An 11510-nucleotide genomic window follows, 5' to 3' on the forward strand; every position below is an offset into this window, starting at 1 on the left:
TTTCCTTAATGAAAAATACATATTTTGTATTGTTCTAATGCAAAGGAAAAAAAACCCTTTTAATCTTTTTTTTTGTTATGTATATTCCATGTATAAGTGTAAATATGATCACATAGGTTTAAAAACTTTTGCATGTATGTATACAGTTGCAAGTCTGGAAGAATGTATAGAAAAATACTTTTATTTAAAGTTGTGATTACCTGCTGCATGAAAAGTGCATGGGGGACCCTGTGCATCTGTGCGTTGGCAAAAAAAAAAAAATGTCTTAACAAGTCAGGTCAGTTCAAAACACAACAGTATTCCACTTCTGGACATGACTTCTGCTGTGGTATTTTAGCTTTGTGAAAGAATGTGCTTCAAATCAAAAGGGTCTGGGGGAAAAAAAAAAAAAAACAAACAAAACAAAACACAAAACTACTTTTAAAACATGAAGTACTCACACAACTATAATCAGTCATGTAAGTTCAGGACTCCATTTTGCGTAACTGAAATATTGTACCAGGACTATTCCATCCCTGTAAAACAAAGGAATATTGATTTTCATTGCCATACATAAGAATTCGGGATTTTACCACAACCAGTTTTATTGTGATGTGTCTTCAGTAATTTATCTAACTGGTCTCATTTTTTTATTAGAAATTAATTTCTTCATGTGATGTCACAAAACTGTACATACTGCAGTGTGAAGTTTTTTTAAATCTTTCAGTGTTTACTTCCTGCAGAAGATTTGAATAAATGAGAAAAATGCATTGTCTTGATGGTTTTTAAATCTGCTTTATTTTATGTGTACTTTCCATTATTGGAGTGTTAGCGGGCTCTTTTCATCAGTGCTATTAATATAAATTTCTGACAATAAAAATATCTCGAAGAACCTAGGGACACATAGCCTTCAACAAGGCTACTGACTGGAAACTGAGAGTCACGGAGCTGGAAGTGAAACAATCTAAATCAGATTAGCAGCTTTACTTTACAAAGCACTATATTATGTTTTATTCAAATAGCCTTCTGCTTATTAATGTGAAATCAGTGACCGTAAACTGGAAACCTTTAAATGGGATTTTGCGTAAGAAAATCACTTTAAACAAACATTGAAACATTTTTCAGGTCCCCTGTGCAGGGCGGGAAAGGTGTGTTTTCCCATAAAAATGTACTTTGGGCCCCCATCACAGAGAGGGCTTCCCAGTTTTGTTCAACTTAAGTTCTTAAGCAAAAGTGTGGAAAAATGGATGCAATTTGCTAGTGAGGACTACACAAAGATTTAACAGTGCACTTCCATCATATACAAGCAGCTTTTAAGGTAGGTTATGACCTTAGTGCAGATGGTGGATTGCAACATTAGTGCAAGCGCTGTTTCTCCAGAGCATTTTTGTTCCCAGATGTGCAGGCACACTGAGGCTGGAGCTGTACAGTTGCAAGCAAGCACTTGGGTCATGACTGTCTTGGGTAACAGTAACAGCTATTTTCATGAATCATCCTATGTTTTCTGATCTCTTAGCAATAAATAGGCATGCATGAGGTTCTTTGGAAGCTTTCTGGAAAGCATAAATTATAATTCATAAAGTTAGTTTAAAACCAATAATTCCTACTCCATAGATCTCGGCTAGTGCTTCGTAAAGTATATAGCTGAGCATTTTGATAGTTTGGTATCCTAAATGGAATAGGATCTGGATACTGGCTGTCTTTGGGTATCTCTTTGGATATGTCATCTTAAAGTAGGTATATAATGCCAGCAGTGATACTCAGCTGTGCTTCAGAGCAAAAAGACCCTTGACCCAGCTTCTGCATAGACTCTCCTCTCTGTAAGTAGGCTTGCCCCCGATTTGAGGGATGAATGGCTAAGCCAAAATACAGCCACATGAAAAAGCAATATACCTAAGGAGCCAATCTAATGGCAGTGCGGCTTGGAAATTATTTCTGAAATACGTGCTTCCTCACTGATACAATTCCTTTGCTTTTGAGTCTACCAACCAAACAAAACCAATGGTATGCCTTTATTTCTCACATGACGATGCCCTAGGATAGTTCCTTGGGGCACCTGAATATCGCCGAGGTTTGTTTTATTACTCGGGGAGTTCAAGCTCTTGTAACTTCGCTATATTTATTCAATTTATTGTACTGTAACACCAAGTAAAACTTGCTTTGTGTCTACCAGAACAAACAGGCCTGCAGAGCTGAGCGCATGGTATGCTAAACAGCCTGTGGGGTGACGAGGATGTTGAATGGGTGTCAGTATTCTGAGAGACATTTCACACCGATGAACATTAACGTTTGCTTATTGATTTATAATAAACTCGCTCAAAAATGTCTCAAACTGCCAGTGAACTCTTTACAGACAGACCCGTGGTCATGCAAAATCTTCTTGATCTTCAGTTTGTTCCTCACAAAGGGAAAGATGCATGTGACGTTGATCCATTTTTCACAAAACAGTTGCTTGGTAAAGAAATGAAAGTTTTTGCTTCAGAGATTTCAAAATGTGGGGGAAAAGTAGCAATTGTGTTCACAGGACTTGGCAGCCCTATCTTGTGCTCCTCAATGAAACTAATTCTAGCATTTTGGGCATCAAGAACAGATGTGGACTCTGATAGATCATTTGCAGGCCTATGTGTTGTGGAAGACTATCAGAGTAGAAAAACTTGTTGCAGTAATACAAACATGTCTACACATATGAAAAGTGAAGCACATTATTCTTCATTGACTATAAACTTTGTCAAGAAAAACAGCATTTTGAAACTGAAGAATACAATGACAATATTTTTCTGTATGACACAGCTGGCTGCATTAGAGATGAGTAATGCACCCATGGGAATGTCTGTAGGGACTTGATGAGCCTGAAGCAGTGGCTAGGACACGCGGGTAATAATTGTTGATAATGCTTTTATTTCCTTTTGATCGTCAGAGTGACTCAAAGGGAGCATGGCACAAACTCAGGGCATGAAAATCCTCTCTGCTGGTAAACACCAGTGCTGCTAATGAAAGAGCATATGCTGATCTGAACTCACAGCAGCCCACTTTGATTTGGCTTTTTAGGAACTGCTTGCTCTTCATGAATAAAGAGATTTGTCACTATTTCCAGATTACTTTTCTGATTAAACTATTCAGAACTTAACTGAATGCTAAACGAACGTTATTGACTTGCCACTGTGCCAGTTAGATAAGCTTGATGCCTGCCTCCGCAATTAAACTCGGCATGTGCCTTCAGTGCATCTTGGTGCGTTGGGGAGAGATGCAGAAATAGCTGTGTCCCCCGTCACAGTATTAGGTGATCTTGATTTTTGAAGTCACACCCTTTTGCATGCTCGGATATTCCTTTGAAAATTTCAGTACAGACCTCAAAGGTGACTTTTGCAAATGAGTTGCTGGTAGCCACTGGGACACAGTGACACAGAATAGAAGGTGCAAGTCCAAGGACAGAGTAAGAGAAGGAAAATGCGAGAGAAGGATTTTTAATTTTTTTTTTTTTTTAGCATCCTCAGCGTGGTCCAGCTGGCAGCCTGTTGCCTGCTCCCATTCTGTCCCACCACCCGTTTCCCAGAGGGAGCGCACAGTGGCGCTGCGGGCAGGTTGCTTCCCAGGGAGGCAAGTGCTGCCATTTGCATGAGATCTGACGCGGAACTCTGGGAGCTGGTGGTGGCTGCTCTCACTACTGACAAAGCAGTGGCAGCTGCTGATGGAGGAAGAGAAGGCACCGAAATCCTCTGCTGAAAATGTTAACAGTCCAAAGAATCATCCTGTATTTTTACATGGCATAGATTTGCTATTATTAATTTAGAAACAGAAGGAATAATTGTCTAGAAACAGACAGCAGCTATTGTATTGAATCCATCCCACTCTCTGAAACTTGCATAGAAGGTCTAAGGATAAAGCTAGTTACATAAAAAAATGACCTTTTATATATCCAGTGGCTTCAACAGTTTTTTTCATTATCTTCCCGCATCTGCTTAGCACTTGAAAACTTGGTTCATTTCACTAAAAGAAAGGTGCTGCTCCAGTTTTCTTGTCATCTTTGTCTCTCTTTTTACATAAACATTTATGTTGTGCTCACACTAGAACAATACGGCTTGCTATCCCTTGTTTGATTTCAAACAATATAACACAGTACAATTCTGCCTGCAAGACGTCTCTGACAGTACCGGGAGCCTCCTGCATGGAGCAGAAGTCTCCTCTGACCCAGGCTAACTGTTGTGCCTCGCTGCTAGGATGCCTGGAGCGGTAAGTGGTGCCATTAGTGATATGAGATACTGAGCGCTGTATAAATTTCCACCTAGTTTAGTTTTTGTACCTCATGGTTTGGATCAAGGGGATACAGAAATTTTTGGCAGTATATAGAGCATGGGCTGCAGAAGTAGCAGCCAGTTTCCAAGCATTTACTATATTCATGTTACCCTGCGTTAATGGCGCAGCTGTGCCAGTGTCCCCCTTTGAGCTTGTGCCCAGTTGGCCGAAAGCAAACACAATTACACGGGAGCTGAGACGGTGATGTCCGTTTTGATGTGGAACATGGCTGCCTGTGGCACAGAGCCCCGTGCTTTGCAGGGAAGTAGAGGGTTCAGCATGATATTAAATTTTTGACAACTGTAGAAACATCTGCAGGGCAGGGTGGAGCTCCTTTTTTTTTGAGGAGCCATGCTGGATCCTTGGAGTTTACTGATGCACTGGTTTGCATGGATTTTTCTGGAGTGGGAACCAGGAGGGGAAGAAACGGATGAATGAGAACAGCACTCGCAGGGCTAAAGCCAGTCCCTGGAGTGAGGAACCAGATCAGAAGCCAATGAAGTACAGAGACCTCTGTCCAGAAAGGTGTCAAGGCCAAGAGACAGTTACAGTAGTAGATTGGTCAAAGGAGTGCTTAGAAAGACGCTCTATGTCTTTTCTATCATCTAGTATGCAAATTCCTGATGTTACCTGAGACCTGGCAGGGATTAAAAGATGTACCAAAAAGGGGCAATATCACGGAGCCCTGCTGGCTGGAGCTGCTGCTCAGTGGGATGGGAGATACACATCGGCCAGCTGGGTAGATGGTAGCATCCTGAGCCTGGAGGGAACGATGACTGGGTTGGGCTAGCTGACAGAGTCCAGGACAGGAGGGAGATGCAGAAAAGGACCTCAGGAGGAATATTACGGTACCAGGATGCCTTGCTTTAGCATCTGAGCAAACAAGGTCAGGTTACAGAGCCAAAACGATAAGGCTCCTGTAAAAGCAGAAGTTCCTGTTTGTTATGTTTTCTTTTTCCATAGTAGAAGTTACAGCTGTTACATCATCGCTGTTTACTCAAGTTCGGCAGCAATCACTGCAGTCTTCCTGCCAAGAGCAAAGGTTGCTCTTGCCACAGCACCTATATACAGCATAGATGAGATCTATATTACTATCAGGTGGTGCCTGCAGCCTGTCATGACTGGTTGTATGTCCTACCACCATCCTCACCAGGAGAAGAGGGATGGGCCCCAAATGATGATTTGAGGAACCCCAGGTTTGCATTGTGGTTGACTGTGGGGTTTCATGAGATTTTAGGTGGGGCGTATGGCCATCCTGCATGTCAGGATTTCTCTGTTAAATACACTAAAAAAGACTTCTCCGTGTTTTAGGAAGACTTCAATGCTAGTGGAATATCAACTGCACGTGCATCTGAGATAGACAAGAGAGTATAATTTGTCCTATATCAAGTTTTGGTAAAATGCATAGCATGTGGTTTGGCCTTCCTATTTAGAGCACCTAAATATGAAGACTCCCAACAGATGAGAACATCCCTGGAGATGATGGAACTGCTATGATCTGGTAACCTGTCTGTCAGAAATGTCTTTGCAAGTGGTGGATCGCAAAGCAGAAGGTAAACTCCGCAACTTCGGTCTCTTTTGCTTCCTGTCTGCCTCGGTTATTTAAATCGCACTCTCTAACCCTGCCCCTGCTTTGGTCATCTCACCTGGGACCTTTGAGTAAAACTAGGTTAAAATGTACTTGCAAGAGAAACATTTTGGAAATATAACTCATTTACAATACATTAAATGAGCAACTTTAAAAACTGACGAGAATGAAGAAAATGAAAGAGAGGTTTCTGAAGCCAGAGAGTAAGCGAAGTGGAAGCAGGGCACTGGCTATGACCGGTACCTGAAACCTGTGAAAGCTGACCCCAGGCTTGCGATCATATAGCAGGTCTAACCCCTAATAGGCTTGGACAAGTAAATAAGGCCTTGCAGTAGTGAAAGTGCCTTATTGCAACTATGCCTGTGGGACCTGATAGTGTTTTTTCTCAGCCAGGCTACACCTCCCTGTGTTTGCCTCAACATGAAGCTCTTTCACTTAGGCTTAGTTCCAGTGTTCAAGATTTCAGTGTATTTTTAGCATGTTGTTTGTTTATCATCTGCCATATATTTCTTATATCAACAGCAGGGCAAGTTAAACGTGGGGTCTCATGTCTAAAATAGCTTTTCTTGAGGAACACAAACACAAACAGTGCTGTTCTATACTCTCTGATTAGGTTTTTGGGAGGGAAGGGGAACTTTTCTAGGAAGAATAAAACAGTGGAAAGTCTTTAAAGCTGGCTGTGTCTCCAGCTAATTCAAAATGTTTGGATTTATGTGTAAAATAAGGAATTTTGGTGCAGGGGATTGTTTTAGCATGTCTTTCTGTGGAGAGAAATGTGAACGAGCATGTATGTGTACCTAAACACATGCAGAAGATGGGTACAATGACTCAGGCAGACAAAAGAAAAATTAAGAAAGCTGACAATGCAGGGGCTGATATTTAAAACAGTAGGGGTATATAGTGAGCATTCTTGTTGAGCAGCCAGTATTTATTAAGTAGAGACAGAGTGAGTGGAGCTATACAAAAACATAATGAGACATGCTTCAAGGAATTTGCAGCCTATTACAAACTCAGAAAAAACCACTGCAGGCACATAAAGTACATTCAGTGCTGGTACAAGTTAGCAGTAGTGAAGGGATCTGGCTGAGGTCATTGCTGAAAAGTATTGTGAAAGGAATAAGTCTGGAGGAGGAGGAGGGGGGAAAGTCATCTGAGGTGAAATTCTTTGGAAGACTTAAGTGGACCTGGCACCAGCTTCTCTGCATGGGGTGGATTTTATCCTTGATAGTGGGGAAAGATGGCTTCCCATTTGAAGAGGCTGTTGGGAGACGGAGAAAAGTGAAGCAGGTTGAACTGGAGGGAAGGGTTTTACAGTGGGACTTGAAGGCAATGAGGTGAAGATGAGAGCAGGAAGGGAAAGAGGGAAGAATTTGGATGTATGGAACTACAAAATAACAACTGAGCTTGATTTGGAGCTGGTCAAGAAACACTGGTTACAGACGGTCCTAACCTGATTTTCAGGAGCTGAGTCAAGCCAGAGCATTCAATATCTTAGGAAATTTAGAAAAATGGTAAACAAAACCAGAGCAGAGGAGGAGAAAGATTTATTTAATTAATAAATTCCCTACCTAGGCGTTGGTATTCCTTATTTCGTGAGGGAGTGGTGTTGTTTCTTAACTTGAAAGAAGAATGATTATCTATGGCCTGTGTCATGGAGGTGATCAGAAAAGGAAGGGGCCTGTTGCTGTGGGGTTCCCCAGTAATCCCTTAAAAAAAATTCCATGAACCCAGGAATAAGTATGAGGGGAAAAAAAAGGAAGATCAAAAGTGGAGTGAGAAAGAAGCTACTTATTAAATTGCCTAGAGAGAAAAAATAGTGCAAAAAATCTTGTTTAAGGTTTTAGATTAAGAAATCTAAAATGTGCACTGAGGTGTTTGGCTAAAAGCTCTGATGTTCTTGAAAATGCTGCTGGTGCCCACACCAACACATTTACAGCTAGTGTGGGTATGTCTGCTCAGCCACAGTGGCAGAGCTGTACTGGGCTCTGCAGACGTGCTCTCAGGGCTTTGCATCAGACCGGCATTGAGATTTTAGCAGAGAAGTGAAGTGTCATCTGGATCTGAAAAATGAGCAGTAGTGAGGTAAAAACAGAAAAGGCTATGTGGTGAGAGCTGACTCCAAGTCCCTGGGTGCTCCCTTTGCTTATACTTAGTTGCTTTTAACTAGCACAGAAGTATAGTCTGGTGTGTGGGTGGTCCCCGCACTGCAACCCAAGGCTAGTCTTTGCTTAGTTAAAGGTTACTGCTGACAGTACCATCTTATCACTGCGAGCTGAAAAAAATGTAATGGGACTTCCTAGTAGTGAATTTTGGGGATCTTTTCTGATTTCTGGTTGCAAGGGTCAAGAAAATAACAAATTACGGCTGGTATAGCATAGCTATTGGGAGGGTTTCAAACCAGCCATGGTTTTATACAGAATTTGATGAAGTAGATGACCTTACTTGCTCTATAAATTGTAAAAGAACCTACCCACGCCTTCTCTTGTTCCATAATATTATTGTGTGCTCGTTGGGGCTGTACACATACAGTGGAGCCAAACAGCTACAGGTAGCAGATGAACCTGGTTGTTCTCTACAACAACCTACAGCGAGAAGAGGCAGATGGTCTTTCTTCCAAGTCTTCAGATGATAAATTTCAGGAAGGAATTCTTTTGTCCTTTTTTAAAATGACCCAAGAACATCTTCTGGCCTTGGATCTGTTAAGCTATGAATGCCTAGCCTTTGCCTTTCCACTGTGAAAACAAAGCAGGCTTATTTCTTTTGGGCGTGATCTTTGGCTCTCATTTGATGTAACTTAAGGAGTATTAGTAACACCTCACCTCTGCAGACTGACCTTGCTTACCTTTTTTATGAAGAACATTGAGACTTAGACTAAACAACAGTGCATTTAGGTATAAATTTCGGTAAACTGCATGTTGTTCCCCAGATATCTGACTATGCATTTGGAGGGATTTGCCATTATCTTCAGTTTCTGCATTCCTCAACTCCTCAATTCCAAGCAGGGGTTCAGGAATTTATGGCCTCCTGCATTTATTTCATAACAGTGCGGACACTTTTAAGTCAGTGAATTCAACCACCCTGACAAAAAATTTGCTTTTTCCAGCTGTCTTTTCCAGGGATGCTCAGAGTCCCTATGGCCCTAGTGGAAAAATATCTGCTGTTGAGAGACAGTCTCTAAAGATTATTCATGTACCACAAGAAAAAGATACAGGAACACTTGATGAAATGAAAGAATTATTTTGAAACAATTTAGATTTAATTGTATACCAGATGACTTTTTACCTATTTAGCATGTTAGTTAGTAAGAATATACCTTCTGTGTGTCTCCTCAGCAAAATCTGTTTAGAGCAACCCGCACAGATCTGGAAACAGAAACTTGCACTTTGGGAAAAAAAAATGCATCTGTGGACTGCTGCCCCTGCCAGATTACAGGAGTTTATTACTCTTAGGGGAAGGCTTAATAGTCTGTTAATTGAGAAGACAGAAGATCTTTTACACTTGGCTGCACACTATTATTAGGAGCATAGCAATAAAGGGAGCAAACCTTAGCCTACATATTCAAGTAAAATTTTGCAAAATAAGTTTAACAAGATAGTGATGGATTATCCGTGCTACAAGGCGCGTGGTTCTCTGCAGAGCACAAAAGGGCTAATAGTAATAAAAGCATTGATTACAGACAAGGATTCTGCTGATTTGTATTATTGCCATGGACAAGGTGCAGTTGCTTAAGCAAGCCACATGTTTCTTCAACATTGTGTAAGGGCCAACACTGTGAGAAGAGCTGGGGTGTTTCTGGTCCTTCTGACTTAATCCACAGGTTGCAGAGTTGCAACTCCATAACATCACAGCAGTGTGGAGTCAGGCCTAGCTTGCACAAAATTACCAATTTTTCCGAAATCTCGCCACTTTTTAAACTTCAAATCCGGACTACCAGATCAGAGTGAACATTGAGTTCCTTGAAGGTACAGAACAACTTGTTCCAAGGTTTTGCTCACTTTGTATGCAGGCAAAACTGCTGCTTTTCAGAGTGTGATATGATGGTACTGTGATTCACACATAGTAGCACTGGTACCATGACAACTCCAAACTCATCCGTGCTTGTGAATTTCAATCTCAGCTCCCAGTGCCAGCCCCATCTTTTATAATTCCTATGTTTTGGTTTGGTTTGGTTTGGTTTTTTAAATGGTACAGTGTCACTCTGAATTGCAATTTTAATGCAAGTTGTTACTGCCCCAACTTAAACAGAGAAAAGCACACTTAACATTAAACTTGCAAACGCTTCTGGGTCTTACATTTTTATACCTAAGTTATGGCTCTGTAAACAAGAAATTATTTGAGAAACTCTATTGTGATTGATTCTTATCAACTTAAAAGAAGTCAGGCATGTGACTGTGCTGCCAGTATGAAGTCTATGAAATTTCGATCTCAGGCACGCTTGTGAGTAGCTCCTGGCGCTTGCGTGTGGCTTTGCCTGAGCCCACGTCTCCATTCCAGGGAGACACAGAGGTCTCTTGCAAAAGAAACTGTGGGCTTTTGAATCTGCATATCTAAATCCAGTACGTTTCCAATGGATCTATGTCATATACGATTTGGGAGAAGATTATTTTAAAGCAATGTTTAGAGCGTCTGCACTGAGGAATGCAGAGTGTGTGGAAGCGTTGCGAAGCAGGGGAAATATTTCTTTTTATGTTTGCATGTTTCTTGTCACTGTGATTTAGAGATGCTACCACAGGTTTTAAAAAAGGGAATTTTTTTCACCCAGTGGCGTAAGTTAATTTCAGTACACATACTCTTGTCCTGTCCTTCTGGTATCTGCTACAGGAGAGAAACTCATTATCGAGGGGTACTTACACTAACACATGGGACGTACACCAGTCTTTCCCTCAAATTTGAACACCACCTGCGTTTTAATCAGACTGTCACCTGTTTTTGTAGACAAGCAATTGGTTCCAGTGCAGAAGGCAAGGAGCCGGAGGAAGGCACAGCACTGGGGTCTGTCTCCTTGTGGGGGAGATCCCGCAGCCGGCCAGCCCCCTGCCCCACGCGGCCCTTCTGGGAAACCAGGGGTCTGAGGGAGCGGTGGGCAAGGATTCATAACGGGCGTATTTTTAAAACTTTCTGGTTTGGTGAAGAAGCTTCTGTTTTTGCTCCTATTTAAAAAAAAAAAAAATCAGAGCTGCTGTGCAGGAAGGGTTTGCACCCAGCGTGATGCGACAGCTACGCTGTAAGGAGCATTTGGTGGCTGACGTGCCAGAGCTGACAAGGGTTTTACAAAGAGGGGGATTTTAAGTAAAGAAAACTTATTAACTCCTACTTCTGCAAGCATGCAGGTATAGCTTGAAGCACAGGAGCCAGCTCTGTTGCTGTACTATATTTGTCTTGACTGTCACCTGGTTGAGTCTTTGCTGATGATAAATTCCCAGTATTTTCTTCTGTGAAATTGTTTGTTTAAAAACACATATAATCGGGGCTGTTGGTGTAGATTGGCGGTGCTAGGTTAACGGTTGGACTTGATGATCTTAAAGGTCTTTTCCAACCTGAACAATTCTATGATTCTATGACCGCTTCCCTGGAGGCAGGCGCAGCGCCCACGAGGGCAGGGCCCTGCCGACCCCGCTGCACCATCCCCGTCAGGTTGGACCGCAGGTGC

The sequence above is a fragment of the Platalea leucorodia genome, assembly GCF_965183815.1.
Source record: "Platalea leucorodia genome assembly, chromosome: 2".
In the NCBI taxonomy this organism is placed as follows: Eukaryota; Metazoa; Chordata; class Aves; order Pelecaniformes; family Threskiornithidae; genus Platalea; species Platalea leucorodia.